Below are 11,440 nucleotides of genomic sequence, written 5' to 3'. Positions count from 1 at the left end.
AAGTAGCGCCCTAACCTTTGGAATAGAAATTGATAGGATTAAAATCAACTGGTATAAATACAGATGTAACAAGACAACAAAAGACAGAACTTGGCTAGAGAACCTGGCTGGAGAACCTGGTTGGAGAACCTCACTATGCTGATCAACTGAATGCTGTCTCTGTGTCATTCCTCACTGACTCCGTCCACACCTTTGGGAACCCCTGAACCTGCTGGGGCCGGACCCAACAGGAATACAGGGAAGAATGTCACATGAAAACAGAGGGAGAGATTGGAGTGATGCAGTACAAACCAAGAAAGAGCAAGGATTGCCTAGAACCACCAGAAGCTCAAAGAATCAAGGAGGAATACTTCCCTAGAAGCTGAGGAGGGTCAATGGTCTTGACCACATTTGATTGTACACTTCAGTCCCTCAGAACTGTGAGAGAATAAACTTTTGCTTTTCAAGTAACCCAGTTTGTGCTAATTTATTATGGTGGCCCTATGGAGCCAACATACCACACCTATGGCTCATTCTATAAAGGCCTAGAAAAAGTATCTCAATGACTTTAGAATTCACCAAAGAATCAGAGATCCTAAATATAGAAGTAAATGAAAAGTTCTGTAAATCACACTCTAGGTGGGGAAAAACTCTGTTAATCACACTTCTCATGGAGAAAACACAAGTCATTACTGGCAACATTTACTTTCACTTTTGATGGTCTAATAACAAGGACAAAACCCACTTATAGTCGAGTGACCTTTTTGCTTTGTGTAGCACACTTCCACATAATTATAAAACAACATGCTCTTAAAAAGCATGTTCCATAAAAATAAACTTAAAGGAAATATTTTAGAATGAATTCCAAAAATATAATAAAATGCTGTCATATTTCTGCCATCAAACAACCATTTCAAGGAATATTTTTTATTACCCTTGGTTACTACTGATCTAGCCCCGTTTGAAATCTATTACACAGTAAAGTTCATTTAAAAGAGTCACTAATTCACATTTTTCCACAACCTAAATAGCTAGGGTCCATCTAAGATCATTTTTTAAAAACACACTTAGCTGGGTCCATTTATGCACTTTTGACTATTTTGTCATGGATTATTACCCAAATGAATCATAGAAGAGACCCCAAATTTTAACTTATTAGGGAGAAAAAAAAGCCTATAAAAATTTTATGCTTTGTAATCAAAGGTAGGGTTCCCAGCATGGTGCCTGCTACCCTGGTGCAGCTGTGACCGAAAAAAAAAAAAATCAAGGTGTGATTAAATGGTCTTTTTCATATTATCCTCTCTTAAAGCTTTTGAAATTGGAATGTAGCCATCATTAACAGAACCAGTTCCCCAGAAATCTCTGCTCCAAGGGACGAAAGGAGCCACCCAACTTCTTCTTTTATTTAGCTTTTTAAAAAATATGTTATTGAATGTATTGGGGTGACATTGGTTAATAAAACTATATAGGTTTCAGATACACCTCTTTGCGCCAGGCTAAATGCATGCTACTGCCACCTCTCCACCGTGTACTGCTCTGTCGCACGCCAGTTTTAATGAAGAAAATACCATGCTGGTAAGTTCATATAATGAGTTCTTGACATCCTGTAGCTTCATCAGATTTATTTTTTTCACGGCACAAATAAGCAGCATCGGGTGGTCCCTAACCGGTCTGGCTCAGTGGATAGAGTGCCGCCTGCGGACTGAAGGGTCACAGGTTCGATTCCAGTCAAGGGCATGTACCTTGGTTGTGGGCACATCCCCAGAAGGGGGTGTACAGGAGGCAGCTGATTGATGTTTCTCTCTCATCCATGTTTCTAACTCCTGAACTGGTGCTGTCTCATTCACAGCATTCCTCCAGTTCTCAGACCTCCCATCTCCTGGCACCTGAGCCTTCTAGATTACCCTCTTAGGCATGGATTCCGTCTCTCTGAAATCCCTTCCAGTATCCATCCAGGTAAATTTGCCTCAGACATTACTTTCTTCATGGCATTCCCCTGCTTAATATCTTTTTTTTTAAAAGAACATAAAGCACATATATCAAAATGATGGAACTTTTTAAAAAATATACTTTATTGAATTTTTTTTTTACAGAGAGGAAGGGAGAAGGGATAGAGAGTTAGAAACATGGATGAGAGAGAAACATCAATCAGCTGCCTCCTGCACACCCCCTACTGGGGATGTGCCCGCAACCAAAATACATAGCCTTGACCGGACTCGAACCTGGGACCCTTCAGTCCGCAGGCGGCACTCTATCCACTGAGCCAAACCAGTTAGGGCCCTGCTTAATATCTTGTTATGGTTGCCAGTGGTCCACTGGATAAGAGCCCTAATCCTGTAATGGATTTTCAAACCCTTCTATTATGTAGGAGGGCTTGAAACCCTATTTAGAATCCATCTATCCATCTTTCCTTTTCTCATCATCTCCACTACAACTTCTGTTCCAGACAGTTGGGTGTTCATTCTGCTTTCTTTCCAGCTAGACTGCCCCCTCCTGCTGGTCTCATGGTGAAAAAAAAAAAAAGTAGAAATCATTTTTTTTTTTTTTTTTTTTTTTTTTTTTTTTTTTTTTTACTTTGGACACAGAATGTCCCTCTTCTTCCCCACCATTGAGAACTCTACCAGTTCTTAAATTCCTGCTCAATCCTACTTCCTCAAGGTGTCTTCTCACACTGCCATACTCTACATGATAACAGTACATCTTAGATATGATTCACTCTCCATGTCCTTCATTGTATGTAACTTCCTGTCCTTCATTCCTCTCATTTCCTGCTTCTCACTAAATTGGCTCAGAGACCCCATTAGAGACCTGCAGGCTTTATCCTCTCATTGTCTGCCCGCTCTACCTGTCCTTTCTTGCCTTACGTCTCTCCCTCCACAGTACTGGATTCTCATCAACAATGCCCCTCACCTTGACCTTCTGTCCTGCTATCGACAATACAAAGTCAAAGAATTGTTTATTTCTGCTGTTTCGATTCAGTCGCCACTGGCACAAATTAGATGACAATGTAGATTAGCTCCTTTAAAATGTCTATATGCATTTATGGCTGTTTAGGGGTTCTTCCCCGTGCTCACTCAGCTTCCCTTTCCTTTGTAAGTCCTTCATCTTTTTTCCCTGAGCTTGTCAGGTTAGCACAGGGGTGGGCAAACTTTTTGACTCGAGGGCCACAATGGGTTCTTAAACTGGACCAGAGGGCCGGAACAAAAGCATGGATGGAGTGTTTGTGTGAACTAATATAAATTCAAAGTAAACATCATTACATAAAAGGGTCCGGTCTTTTTTTCCAATAGTTTTATTCATTTCAAACGGGCCGTATCCGGCCCGCGGGCCGTAGTTTGCCCACGGCTGGGTTAGCATGTGGCCCCTTTTTTCGTCCACACTCCTATAGCCTCTTAAAACCTACCCGATATATCGTCCCTGAAGTTATTTCAATGTTGTCAGAGCTAGTCTGTAACACACGTGACCATTTCACTCTTCTATTAAAAAAAAAAAAAACTAACTCAGAGCTGAGAGATGTTTCTAAAAGCTAGGCTTCTTTTGTGCCTTCCCGGGTTAAAAAAGGGTGTGTACATAAAGGCTGGTGAAGACGAGCGTGTAACTTTTGCCCATGTGGCTGTTAATTGAGAGATGGTTCCTATTTTCTCCCACTGTTCAAAGCACCAGGTGCTGTCAGTGAAACCGTTTCTTCCTCTTGCCAAATGCAGTTCCCTCTGCTCCAGGTTGGGTCTCTCCATGTCCATCTTGACTCATTTGCCTGCTGCTGCAGTTTCCTGGGACCTCACACCCCTGATTAAAAGATGGGATTTGGGCTTCAGTGAGGTCTCTTAAAGATGCCTCACTTATTTCTACACAGAAGGGTTAATGTCACCTTTAGAAATGCCTGCTGAAATGTTCAATGTCCATCTGGGATAAGATGAGGAGTTGGAGGTTGAAAAGAACTCACCCTGATCGCCCTGGATTTTCAAGATTTTAGAAGCCTTAATGATGTTACTTTGCATGTGACATGTGCAAACAAAACCATGAGGCCCATTCAAGCCACTGCTAGTTTGCTCTGAGCACACGAAGATGTTTTACCTGCTGGCAGAGCCAGCCTGGGCATTATGCAAGCCCTGACGCATGGGTCTGGCTGGCTGGGAGAATCTGGCATATTTTCCAAGCCTTGTTCAGGATTTGTAAAGGCTCTTCCATGCTGCCTTCCAGTGTGAAGCATGGAGAAGGCTGAAAGCCTCATTGTGTGTTGACTTTTAAGCCTTTCACACAATGTAAATACGAAGAGCTTTACGTGAGTTTACTGTCTCACTCACGATGGATCTTGGAAAAATGCCCCGAGAATCTTCCCTTTGCTTGTCACGCGTTAGGGTGTGTGAGAGAGGCCCCACGCAGAAGTCAACGATTCCGTTTGTTTATCTTACAATTTTTAGCCTGTGGTCAATCGTTTCATTTGAATGAGCTACATCATGCCGCGGTAATTGTTTTAACCCATTTCCTCCCGGCAATGCCAAACCTTCTGGGGCAGCAATTTCATTCTGTATTTTTGGAACTGCTTTCCAGAAAACAAGGAAAATAAAGAACTGAAGCCAATAGATGAATAATTACATCTAAATCCAACTATTTAGGTAGATTTTGAGCTTTTATTTTTCTCTACTGGCCCAGTGTTGAACATACTTATCAAGCAGGGCATATAAACATATCTATTTTGCAGGAAATAAAAACACTTAGATTAAATGGGTCAATTAATTCATCAAGTAATTCATTCAGTAACTTCCTGCTTCGCTTTTCCTCTATTACATAGCTGTTAATAATCGTGTAGGAGAGCCAACGCCGATACACTGATAATCATTTCCATAAGGCACTAGTTCCTGTTATACAAGTTTTATGATGCAAAATCACACAATTATAATGTCCTTTAAAAGAAAAAAAAAAGAAGCCCTTCCCCCACCCAAAAGAAAAGGTATAAATTTAAGCTAATATAAACTTGTCAGAGTTCTCCCTCGCAATTTCACACCAGGGCGTGGTGCGACACAGCTGGGGAGCTGAGCTAATAAGTGTTGAAAAATGAAAAATGCTGCTTTATGGCATCACATAAACTGGCAAAACGAAGACTTTTACCTCCACCCCATTTTTTGACAAACAAATGCCAAAATGTAGATGCCGTAAGAACGAAACTTTATGGTATGAGACCCGTGGGGCAAACAGAATTGCCGTGGGGGATTTTCTTTTTATTGAGGACTCTGTGCAATCAGGAGTGGCAGAACATTTATAACATCTAATCACTTTTTGTTCCTTTTTGAACCTCAAAGGGGTCATTTCTAGGAAAGCTGTGTGGGAAACCCTGCGTAATGATCTATTTATCCAGTAGTGAAACAGGATTATCCCTTTTACAAGGAGACTGAGCTTGCCCTAACAAGATAAATACGTAATATGAATGCACAAATGGAGGATTTTGAGGAACATTACGTCCCACAAATATTTATTGAATAACGATAATCGCATTCAACGAATGATGCAAAGTGTTCTCGTGTAACTTATATTAAATAATAGAATCGGGATCCAGCTGTTTTCTTGGGCTGGTTGGCTTCCTAGCTGATGGCCATTCATTCCCTCTCTCACCCAGCTATTCACTAGCCATTCATTAGACACTCAATCAGCAAACATCTATTGCAAGTTTACCATGTCCTAGTCACGGCGGCCTACTAAGTCATGCAAACTACACCATTTCAGCAAACTGTCACAGGTTAATCTTGAGAAGAAATCCTTTTATCAGGGCCTAGAAATTAACTGGATGGAGTCAGAACACGTTTAGCAAGAAAAGAGAGGCAATTGTGAATATTCTCTATCACTTGGTAGAATAAATGACTTCAATAGACTCAACCATTATATAATCAAATACTCAGAGTGTCAGATATTTATTAGAATAGTAAACAAAGACAAACATATAAGTGCTAATTGAGAGAGTGAAAAAGCATGTTTAACATTTGGAAGAGGTGCCATTTGGGTAGTCCAAAACCCTGTGCCAAATACTAAGGAATAGGATGAAAAGGGGGAATTCTGATGAAAGCATTGAAAATGTGCAATTACTGTGAAAAGTAACCTTTTTCAAACTCCCCGAAGTATTTGAAGTGTATTTTATTGGACACAATTAAGGGCTATAATTACATGAGCTGGGTCGTGTTACTATTTTTATCTTCCATAATTTAATAAATGCATCACTGAAGTATTTTCCTCTTAAAGAAATGCAAACCCTATGAATGGCAGATGATTACCAGGAACAGATCTATTTCCCTATCAATAATATTACTCTAATGTTACTACTCAATTTCCCTCACAAGAAGCACTTGGTCAATTGTAATAGGTTCTAACTATGAAGCAGATAGCCTTAAGATGCATCTTTTCTCTCATTTCCCTGTGGCTCTACTTATCCTCTGAGCTACAGAAAGCAAATGTACATTAAGACTTGTCAATTATCTTGGTTCTAGTGCTCAGGTTATAGATGGCAATCCACCAGTGCTGTTAACATTTTAACTTACTTGATTACGCTGAATGAAAAGTTCCCCTTACCAATCCTCAGGTAGCAGTTACTAGGTTGATACCCAGTTGAACTTCTTGACTCACAACAAAAGGCCATAATACCCACATCATCTCTAGGAAGCCCATGCTAATTCCTGACTTCACTCTGTATGAGAGGGTTATCATAATTGCGTTTACAACTCAGACATTTGAGAAATAGAAATACTGGACCATAGTATATGAACTTGAGACATCTGGATACGTGAGAAGTCACTGATTTTGTATCATTTGCTGTGAGATATTTTTTTCACCCATGTGAATTGAAATGCTGGCCATCACACAATACGGCTTCACTGGGTTAGGCACACAAATCCCAAAGACTTAAGAGAACTTATGGGAACCAACTGCCAATAGCCAAGCCAGACAGAAACACTCTTAGAGATGCAATCAAGCATTCTTTCAAACAGTGTGGGAGAAGAGCAAGAAGCTTCTGCAGAACATCTTGGAATGTAGTAATGGGGAATGTGGTGACATCTTGAAAAAAAGGACTTAGCCAACCACAGGCCCCAAAAGGCAATAATTATAAACAATGACAACCTCTGGGAACAAGTCACAGCCACAAATTCAAGTTCTCTCTTCAAAGAGCTTCATTTTAAGCTTCAGATCCCCAAATAATTGCCATGATTAGCATACCTTTGGATATAAAAGCAAGCTTTTTTTCTAACATATGATATAGACCATTATTTAAAAATATATACATATAGGGTGTCCCAAAAAATATATACACACTTTGAATAATTATTAAGTCAGGTTTATTAAAACACATTTCACTTTTAAAATGTAATAGAAATCAGTTCTTAAAGCGGGCATACATTTTTTTGGAGACACCCTGAATATTGGTTCTTCACAGTATTTGTGGGCCGTTTGTACAAGCACACACGAATCTTTTTTTTTTTTTAATCTTTTAAATGAAATCCCTAGAGAAGGTTCTTGCATTGACCCTATTGGAAAAGCCTGAGAGATTTGGGGAACATGGTTAAGAAATGAGCGCTGTTGTGTACAAAGAGTATGGTTGGACTTTTCATATCACACTCTATATTTTTCTTCTCTCTCTCTCTTTTTTTGTCAGAACTGAGCAAGTCCCCTTAATGATGTTACAAGGGAAACGGGGTGCTTTACACAAAGTACAACTTGTAGCGGGAAAATGCATTCACCTTGTGTTTATGGCCAAGGCCAAGGGTCAAAATGAAAATCATGTCCGGTGTGAACTGAAATAATCAAGAGGTTGCATGTGCAGTGCATTTTTATGTTTTCTGGAAGTTTGTTCTAAGACAAAGAACATGTTTATTAACAGTTCTGTCTTTTCAGGGGACTAAAGAAGGGCTTAAAGACAATGATGAGATTTGTGTCTATCAAGGGAAACACTGAATTTGCCTTCTCGACATCCGTTCTAGTATGTCTTTGCTGAACAAGCAACAAGTTGGTGGTAGCTATTACCCTGAGTGGCTTCCAGATGTTAGCCATGTGACTGAGCAGAACTAGTCCCTGACAAGAGTGGCAAGAGAGAGCAATTGTTAGTATATTCAGCGATTTTAATAACCATGAAATACTCTTTCTCGTCTATCAACTCCACCTGCACAATGTAAAAAAAAAAAACAACCAACCAAAAACCTACATAAATAGCAATTTTTTTAATGGGAAAAGGGAAGATTTAAATCTATATAACATATGTGAATCCACTCTTTTTAAAAAAAATAAAAAAAGAAATAACTAAGCTAATGTAAGCTGGTTACTATTTATTTTCTAATGTTTTAATTTTTTAGATTTTAAATTTTATGTCTACGCTGGATAGAAAGGAATAAACATTCTTATAGTCTATGTTAAGATAGTAAAAGCCCTTTTAATGTTTTACATAGTTTAGGTAAAAACTGTCATTAAATTGTTTTCAGCCTGAGTTGAACATTAGTGCATTTTTTTGTGAAGTAAAATAAATAATTCATAGTTTTGCAAGTAAAGGTATGTACTTTTTCTGGCTTTCTTGAAATTATATTTCAAGTGCCAACATACTTCATGGGTGGCATTCCTCACTGAGAAGCAAGACAGGAATCGATATTTTTACTACAGTCAACCCACTTGTCTTCGTAAACAAGATATTGTTAATGTTTTTCCACTTAGACTTCAATGTTAGCAAGAAGAATACGTAAATTGTTAGAAGAGAGAAATAAATTACACAGTTTTTTAAAGATCATCATTGGTACAAACTGAAGAAGTTGAAATAGTCAATTGTGGTTCCAAAAGCTGAGGTTTCATGTGTTTTAAAAAATGTAAATTATTCAGTAGATGGTTTGTTCATCTCTTGTACTTTTCCTATTGACACAGGTGTAGTTAGTGATATTTCTGAACATCTTTTGTCTATTATGCATCCTATAATGACCATGTAAATATAAACTAGTGGGAAACATGGGAGAAAATTTACGTGAAAATTATCTTCACACACACACACACACACACACACACACATCTGCAGTCTGCTTTCTAGTAAGAGAATACTTACTAAGGATTAAGCACAGTGGCAACATTAAAGAAAAACTCTTTATTTTTTGTTTATTGTTTTAGGCCCATTGTATGAGAGTGGGGAATGGGAAAGACAGAAAAATAAATGATCAAATGTACAAATGTTGCAGAGCAGATATAAAGGGCATTTGAGCCCAGAACAGGGAAATCTTTAAGATCCCAAGAACGGAGGCAATGGCTATGTTAAAGTTTATAATCTCACATAACCATTCCTTTCTAAAGCATTTAGTTATGTTTTATATGAATTCAGGACCTTTAAGTTTTTTCCTAGTCGGTTTTCACAAATGGACAAGGGGAATGTATAATAAAACTTACATTGTGTCAATTTATAAAATTTTTAAAAATCTAATGCTGGGCATTTTACCCAATGTATACCTATTGTTTATGTACTGTCCATGTGTTTCTCTGTCCCTTTGAATAATGCTAAAAACCAGATAAAAACCAATGGCCTGGCCGGCGTGGCTCAGTGGTTGAGCATTGACCTAGGAACCACAAAGTCACAGATTGATCCCCAGTCAGGGCACATGCCAGGGTTGCAGGCTGGATCCCCACTAGGGGGCGTGCAGGAGGCAGCCAATTGTTGATTCTTTCTCCTCATTGATGTTTCTATTTCTCTCTCCCTCTCCTTTCCTCTCTGAAATCAATAAATATATATATATTTCTTTTTTTTAAAAAAACAACCAATGGAGAGGATACAATTGGATGCTCAAAAATGAGTAAAACAACTAATGGATAACTGTGCAATGTCTGCATGACTAACGTGATTTCATTTAACTGCAATCATTTGAAAATACGAAACATTTGCTATCTAAGTGGCTAATATTTCAATAACTTTTTTAAGCCAACAAGTGTGCCCTAAAGGATCTCTAAACACAGAGTGTAACAGCAGACTAAACTCTGACCCTGACATTTATATGTTTAGATCCCAACAGATATTGAAACTTTGCAAAAAGGGAGACTTTTCTGTTTTGTTTTTATTTTGTTTACTTGATTCTCTGAGTTTAGACATTCAAGTTAGCAAAAAGAAGTGCATCCATAATGGGCACACAGACTGGCTGAAAGCAAATGAGCAACAACAAAATCATTAAAAGATACACAAAGAATAAAAGAATGTACCAATAAAAACCTTCCAGGGATAATTTCCCCCCCAAGTTCAACAGGGCAAAAGATCCACCATAAAAGAAGCAAACAACCATCCTGAAACTTAATTACATTTCAAAGTACTGCAGTCACATGAAAGGAACAAAACATTTTTGTTCGATAGTTTGCCTACCAGATGGCATTTCTAAATATAGTCATCTAAAACCTTCTGTTTGTTCTATAAATAAAGATGAAAGGAATAGCAACAATAGCTAAGCATTTAAATCACTGGAAATAAAAGAGCACTTTGATTAGTTTGGAAGAATCTGGCTTGATGCTAATAATGATCCTGAATCTGGGAAGGCTCAAGTTCAAGGTGAAACTCAGAATCCCAGCCTTCAGGTACTGCTCAAACAGGTGGTCACGGTGATGGAGGAGTAAACCAGGAACTAACACCAGGAGAACTGGGGACATCTGAAGAAACACGGGAACTCCTAATCGACAGAGATTCTAAAGGGCCACAGTCCAAATTCCAGAAGCTTCGTTTTGTTTTTGTGTTTAAATAACATAGTTGGGACGTGTCTTGTCTTATTTTTGTGAGCTAATGTGTAAATGTGGGTACCAGTGAAGGACCTGAAGTCTGGAGTCAGATAGGCCCTACGTGTGGAGTCCAGACTCTACAAAGGACCAGTAGGATGACCCTCAGTCAAGTTCTTTATCTCTCTGAGCCTCACTGGCAAAAACAGATAGTAATAGTTCAGAGTTTTATGGGATTTTACTTAAAGTGCTTCTTGGCACCTCGAATATGCAATGAATGTCAGTTGCTTATTATTATTACCAGCAATCATAATAAACACAGCTGTGAGGGAATTTGTTTCTGATTTTTTGCTGTCTCAAAGGCATGGAGTCATGCACAGCAAGGTTTTCCAGCAGGAAACAGGGTTCTAAGAGTAGAACTTAAAGCCTTACCTGGCCTGTCTCCACGTGGCCTGAGTACAGCACTACCCTCTTCTCACCTGGCTGTTGGAGGTTAACGAGATTCACCTGGGGAAGGCGGGTCTAGAGAGAGAAGAATTGTTGTGAGAATTCATCATCAGCGCTCAACCCAACCCATCCTGTCCTCCTTAATGACTTCACTCTCAAGATCTGTAGGTTTTAGTGAAAGGACTCCAAAAGCTCCTTTTTGAGCTGGGTATCAAATGGCATGTTCATTCCCATCCACAGCATTGGTATTGTAGTGGGATAGGATAGAGCTTATCTTGGCAAACCCACCCAGGATGATAAGCAGTTCAGCCGCTTG

At 39.0% G+C, this 11,440-nt stretch overlaps 1 long non-coding RNA gene across 1 annotated transcript in view; it reads right to left on the bottom strand.

Moving 5' to 3' along the window:
• Positions 1-11,440, bottom strand: part of LOC102755740 — a 235,608-nt gene that overhangs the window by 222,740 nt on the left and 1,428 nt on the right. Inside the window, exon 2 of the long non-coding RNA XR_435547.2 lies at positions 11,110-11,199. This is a non-coding gene — a long non-coding RNA (uncharacterized LOC102755740). The remainder of the gene's footprint in view (positions 1-11,109; positions 11,200-11,440) is intronic.

This window comes from Myotis davidii, unplaced genomic scaffold (assembly GCF_000327345.1).
Source record: "Myotis davidii unplaced genomic scaffold, ASM32734v1 scaffold174, whole genome shotgun sequence".
In the NCBI taxonomy this organism is placed as follows: domain Eukaryota; kingdom Metazoa; phylum Chordata; class Mammalia; order Chiroptera; family Vespertilionidae; genus Myotis; species Myotis davidii.
Note: the sequence above shows the minus strand (reverse complement) of the source record. Positions and strands in the feature narration are given on the sequence as shown.